Here is a 6,806-nt window from a genome sequence, read left to right as displayed (position 1 = left end):
AGGAAGTTATAGTTAGTATTGGCCTCTCCGTTGACCCAACCAGGCCCCCATGCCCCTCAGCCTTCTCCTCAAACATCTGGGGGGATCATACATCGTCCATGGGTCCTATGTTCAGCAGGTAGTTACCACCCCAGGGCCACCAACATACACCATGTCCTGATGAAACAACAAGAGATCGGTGGATGTTTACTCAGAGACACAGGCAGAACCACCAGACACACTAACGAGACATGATACAGAGGACAGGTGTTAAAACTCAGATAACTGCACACTGATGAATGGTGCTATCTTTATTTCAAGTGTTTTTTTTTTCCCCGCACCTGCAAGTTATTGGATGTGTAAACTGAAACTAGTACAAACTCAGTTTACACAAGCAGTAGCTACCACACACACACACACACACACACACACACACACACACACCACACACACACACACACACACACACACACACACACACACGTTCTTCAAAACAGCTGGGAACTCGGAAATGTCCGACTTCCCGAGAGTTCAAAACAACTAGGAACAGAGCGCAAAACGAGCTCCGACTGGGAGAAAAATGAGTTTTGAACGGTCATCCAACTCAGAATTCCAACTAGGGTTTCTTTCTCGAGCTCTGACTTTCCGACCTGAAGATCACTGAAATCAGGATTTGACCTCGTATTTTTACAGAGTTGCCAGTTATTTTGAACGTGGCATTCGCCCCCAAGTTTTGTTCGTCCCACGGTAGGACTTCCCTTCCTGTGACCCCTGACCTCTGATGGTGGGCAGGTCCATCAGCTCGATCAGCTTCATGTTTCTACGGTAACCCCAGGAGCGGTTGTCGACGGACTGGCATTTCTCCCACTTGTGGCCGGGCAGAGAGCCTGGAGTGAACCTGAAAGAGAAAACATCCCTCTGYTTCGGGTACGGCACTAGACAGGCAACAATGAAACGTGGCTGCAAGTCTGATATGCTACCAACTCATATATATATATATCCTACTTAAGTCTAGGTAAATTACACAACATCCAAACTCCACCTAATCAGAGGACTAGGTGATAAACTTATAAACTTGTTTTTTAGGRTTCAAACTTTTCTAATGAATAGCAAATAACCAGAATTKATGTTTTAAATACAAATAACCAACTCCGTCTCAACTAAAATAAAACAATTTTGTAAAAAAAAAAAGATGTACACTTTGCTACTTCATTCTCTCGTAGCAAGATTCTTCTAAACAACAAAAGCGAGTCCAAATGTTTATAAAACAAAAGCTTTGATACTTATAATTAATCAATACATAAGAGAACAAGTCTTTCCCAATCACTGTCAGAATAGATGGGGATCCCTGCTTCATTAAAACTCCCAATATAAGGCACGCTTTAGTTGCAACTATTCTACAGCTTTCTAATCAGATAAAGATTATAACCATCTGAAATGTTATCATGCCTCAGGACATTACTGCACGTTCAGTCTGCTCCCGCCACCCTTCAGTATTACCAGTCTGTCCCGTCACCCTTCATTATTACCAGTCTGCTCCCGCCACCCTTCATATACCAGTCTGATTCCGTCACCACTTCATATATTACCAGTCTGGTCCCTATCACACCTCATTATACCAGTCTGATCCCGTCATTATTACCGAGTCTGATCCCGTCACCCTTCATTATTGACCACGTCGTCATTCGGTCTGCCGTCATTATTACCAGTGCTGTTCCCGTCATTATTACAAGTCTTGATCCCGTTCACCTATTTACTCAGTCTGATCCCCGTCACCCTTCATTATAGCAGTCCTGATCCCGTCAACCATTATTACCAGTCTGTCCCGTTCGACGTCCTTCATATTACAGCTTCTTCACCCATTAGTACCGTCTTGATCCGTCATTATTACCAGTCTGATTCCCGTCATCCTTCATTTTACCAGTCTGGCTCGTCACCCTTCAATTATTAACCAGTCTGATCCCGTCCATTTCCAGTCGGGCACTTCATTAATTACCAGTCTGGGTCCCGTCACCCTTCTATATTTAACCAGTCTGCTCCCGTCACCCTCTCATTATTACCAGTCTGGTCCCGTCACCCTCCATTATTACCAGTCTGTCGTCTTCAACCGGTCCCCACCCTTCATGTATTACCAGTCTGCTCCCGTCACCTTCATATAGCCGTCTGTCCCGTCCACCTTCATTATTACCAGTCTGGTCCCTCATTATTACCAGTCTGCGTCCGTCACCCTTCATTATTACCATCTGGGTCCTTCATTATTACCAGTCTGGTCCCGTCACCTCATTATACCGAGCTGCGTCCCGTCAACCCTTCATTATTACCAGTCTGGTCCCGTCACCCTTCATTATTACCAGTCTGGTCCCGTCACCCTTCATTATTACCAGTCTGGTCCGTCACCCTTCTATATTACCAGTCCTGGTCCCGTCTTATCTAGTCGTCTCATATATTACCAGTCCTGGTCCCGTCACCCCTTCATTAATTACCATCCTGGTCCCGTCACCCTTCATTATTACCAGTTCGCGCCGCTCACCCTTCATTATTACTCGAATCCTGTCCCGTCACCTTCAATATTACCAGTCTGGTCCCGGTCACCTTCAATTTACCAGTCTGCTCCCGCCACCGTCTTCATTATAAGTCTGGTCCCGCGCACCCTTCAATTATACCAGTCTCGGTCCCGTCAACCTCTATTATTACCAGTCTGGTCCGCCTCATTTATTACCATCTGTCCCGCCACCCCTTCATTATCACCAGTCTGGTCCTCCATTCCGCTCACCCCCTTCATTATTACCAGTCTGGTCCCCTCACCCTTCACTTATACGCAGTCTGGTCCTCATAAGCTAGTCTGGTCCCGTGTTCACCCTTTCATATTGACCTAGTCTGTCGCACCCTTCCATTACACAGTCCTTCCGCCACCCTCTTCAGTCTGGTCCCGTCACCTTCATTATCTACCAGCTCCCGCATCCCTTCATCTATTTACCAGTCTGGTCCGTCACGCTTCATTATTCACCAGTCTGGCCCGTCATATTATACCAGTCGCTTCCGAATCCACCCTTCATTATACCAGTCTGGTCCCTCATATCGTGTCCAGTCTTCTATACCAGTTCTCCGTTAACTCTCATTATTACCAGTCTGCTTCCGTCAACCTTCATATTACCAGTCTGGTCCCGTCCACCCTCATATTACCAGTCTGGTCCCGTCACCCTCATTTTACCAGTCTGCTCCCTCACCCTCATTATTTTTACCAGATTCTGGTCCCGTCACCTTCATTATTACCAGTCTGCCCGTCACCCTCCATTAAACAGTTCTGTCCCGTCACCTCATTATTACCAGTCTGGTCCCAGTCACCTTCATATTACCAGTCTGCTCCCGTCACCCTTCATTATTACCAGTCTGGCCCTTCATTATTACCAGTCTTGTCCCGTCACCCTCATTATACAGTCTGTCCTTGGGGTCTAATTACCAGTCTGGCCCTTCATTATTTACCAGTCTGTCCCGTCAATTTACCAAGTCTGGTCCCCGTCACCCTTCATATACCAGTCTGGTCCCGTCACCCTTCAGTTATACCGAGTCTGGTCCCGTCACCCTTCATTGATCACCAGTGTGTCGGTCCGTTCACCCTTCGATTGATTATCGCGGAGGCGTGGTGCCCCATCCCTTTCATTTATCTTACCATTGGTTGCTGGTCCCGCACCCTCATTTATTACCAAGTCTGGTCCCGTCCCTTCATATTACCAGTTGGCCCGTCACCCTTTCATTATTACCAGTCTGGTCCCGTCCACCCTTCATTATCACAGTCTGGTCCGTCATGCTGATTACCGTCTGGCCCTCACCCTTCATTATACCAGTCTGCTCCGATACCTTCATTATTACCGTCTGCTCCCATCACCCTCCTACCAGACCTGTATTGTATTACCTCCTACAGACTGTATTGTATTGTGTCCTACCAGACTGTGATTGTATTATATTGCCTTCCACCAGAATTATGTAATTATATTGCCTCCTACCAGACTGTATGTGTATTGTATGGCCTCTTAACCAGACAGGTACGGGTGGCATTCTCGGTCTGGAGCCTCAGTGTTGGAGGAGTAGATGGCCTCTCCGTTGACCCCCAACCAGCGCCCCCATGCCCCTCAGCCTTCTCCTTAAACATCCCGTTTAAGGGGGGAATCCATCACATCGTCCATGGGTCCGTATGCTTCAGCAGGGTTAGTTACCACCTCTATAGCAGGGCCAACCACCATACACCAAATGTCCTGAATGAAACAACAAGAGCACGGTGGATGTTTACTCAGAGACACAGCAGAATCCACCAGACACCACTTAACGAGACATGATACAGAGGACAGGTGTTAAACTCAGATAACTGCACACTGATATGAATGGTGCTATCTTTATTTCAAGTGTTTTTTTTTCCCCGCACCTGCAAGTTATTGGATGTGTTAAACTGAAACTATAGCAAACTCAGTTTACACAAGCAGTAGCTAACCACACACACCACAACACACCACCACTCATTCATATATCTTTATGTACATATTCTTTATCCCTTTACACTTGTGTGTGTGTATAAGGTAGTAGTTGTGGAATTGTTAGGTTAGATTACTTGTTGGTTATTACTGCATTGTCGGAACTAGAAGCACAAGCATTTCGCTACACTCGCATTAACATCTGCTAACCATGTGTATGTGACTAATAAAATTTGATTTGATTTATTAGCGTGCACCACCGCTAACTAGCTAGCCATTTCACACCGGTTACACCATTTATAAAAATCCATGTTTTTCTGGTTCTGATGTTAACATTGCTGAATATATTGGTATCCAGACCACTAAGTCGAACATACTGCATCTCCCTCATATTTACTTCAAGTAGGTGAACATCTATAATAAAAAATAAAAAACGTTTTGGGTTTTTTATAAAGAGCCCATTGTTGATAACGGCTCTGCAGTGTCGTGATATCTATTGCATATTCAGGCAGCTAGGCTTCAGCTGCCGCACACACATCAACCAGTATCAGAGTCGTTAAAAAAAAAGAAGAACATTTTAACCCCTGAAATTAAAACGAAACATTAACAGTCATAATCTCTTGATGTATAATAACAACAGTTTTAGGTTCACTGCCCTTCAGGCAACTCCCTCTAGTTTCAGGACCCAGCCTTGTCCCGGGGAAACTGGCCTGTTTTTAGGCATGAGTACCACCAGTCCTGTTGGTGTCGTTGATACCCACCTCAGAGGTACGCACGGGTTGTCAAGTATAGTGACCTGAGAAGAGACAGTAATATTCAGTTAGCATAATAGGTGCTGTCTGTTACATCTTTGTACTTTATGGGACAACATCCACACTATATATTCATTGGGGCGGCAGGTAGCCTAGTGGTTAGAGCGTTGGGCCAGTAACCAAATGGTGGCTGGATTGAATCCCCGAGCTGACAAGGTAAAAATCTGTCGTTCTGCCCCTAAACAAGGCAGTTAACGCACCGGTCCCCGGTAGGCTGTCATTGTAAATAAACATTTGTTCTTAACTAACTTGCCTAGTTAAATAAAAGGTTAAAAAAATATATATAAAAAAAAATAAAACACACAGACACTGTTAAAAACCATAATATCATGTCTGGTATACTTACATTCGTGGCCTCAGAGGTTTTGGGTGATGCGAGGTAGAACAGCAGGTTGGAAGGCCATTCCAGCAGTATGGCATAGACCGTGTCGTTCTTCGAGGTGTACCTATGGAAGGATGTGACGGATCACTGGTGGTTCTAGAACCGTTCAGCTGGGGCCAGTTACATTAGACGTTATTGTTGTCATATCGTTTTGCATGTGGTACGATACTGTTGTGTTCCGCCTAAAAGCCATCCCACTAGAAAATGTGTGGGTTAAATTAGTGTTCCGCGTTGCCACGGTCTAATAACGGATGTAAAATAAAATAAAAACGATAGCGAAAATGAGTTAGGTAAAAATGATTTCATACTCCGCATTTAGGGGGGAAACAAGGGAATCCAAAATTGTTGTCACAGGGGCACTGGCCCCCCCAGAACCGCTAGTGAGGATATATATAGTCATATGACTCGTTTTAAGATTTAGGATGACAGTTCTCCACTAGATGGCAGTAAAATCCCAGTCTGTAGTAACTCAAGATATTACAATAAAGAAGAAACTTGACTCATGCCAGTCCAAGTTGGATCAATTATTTCATGTTTCAAGTTAAGAAATCAATGTATTAGTTCCCAAGTCATTTTTCATCCATAATAATCGTCCAATAAGGCAGCTTTAGGTGCACTATTTCTACAGCTTTCTAATCAGATAAGATTATAACATCTGAAATGTTTATCATGCCTCAGGACATTACTGCACATTCAGTCTGCTCCGCCACCCTTCATTATTACCAGTCTGGTCCCGTCACCCTTCATTATTACCAGTCTGCTCCCGCACCCTTCTTATTACCAGTCTGATCCCGTCACCCCTTCATATATTACCAGTCTGGTCCCTTCACCCTTCATTATACCAGTCTGATCCCGTCATTATTACCGAGTCTGATCCCGTCACCCTTCATTATTGACCAGTCTGGTCCCGTCATTATGTACCAGTCTGTCCGTCATTATTACAGTCGTGTCCCGTCATTATTACAGTCTGATCCCGTTCACCTTCATTTATTACAATCTGATCCCCGTCATTCATTAACCAGTCTCTGATTCCCGTCACCCCTTCATTATTACCAGTCTGGTCCCTTCGACCCTTTCATTATTACCAGTCTTGGTCCGTCATATATTACCAGTCTGATCCGTCACCTTCATTTTACCAGTCTGGTCCCGTCACCCTTCAATTATTAC

At 44.9% G+C, this 6,806-nt stretch overlaps 1 long non-coding RNA gene across 1 annotated transcript; it reads right to left on the bottom strand.

Annotated features, from left to right (window-relative positions):
• Nucleotides 1–4,877: 4,877 nt before the first annotated feature.
• Nucleotides 4,878–5,981, bottom strand: LOC112072570 (uncharacterized). Its single transcript, XR_002894345.2, has 2 exons — nt 5,604–5,981; nt 4,878–5,241 (listed from the first exon to the last, which is right to left on the bottom strand). It is a non-coding gene; the product is annotated as an uncharacterized lncRNA (long non-coding RNA).
• Between the last annotated feature and the right edge of the window lie 825 nt (nt 5,982–6,806).

The sequence above is a fragment of the Salvelinus sp. IW2-2015 genome, unplaced genomic scaffold (assembly GCF_002910315.2).
Source record: "Salvelinus sp. IW2-2015 unplaced genomic scaffold, ASM291031v2 Un_scaffold1962, whole genome shotgun sequence".
Lineage (NCBI taxonomy): Eukaryota > Metazoa > Chordata > Actinopteri > Salmoniformes > Salmonidae > Salvelinus > Salvelinus sp. IW2-2015.
The sequence above is the reverse complement of the archived record's forward strand: the minus strand, read 5'-3'. Positions and strand labels throughout refer to the sequence as shown.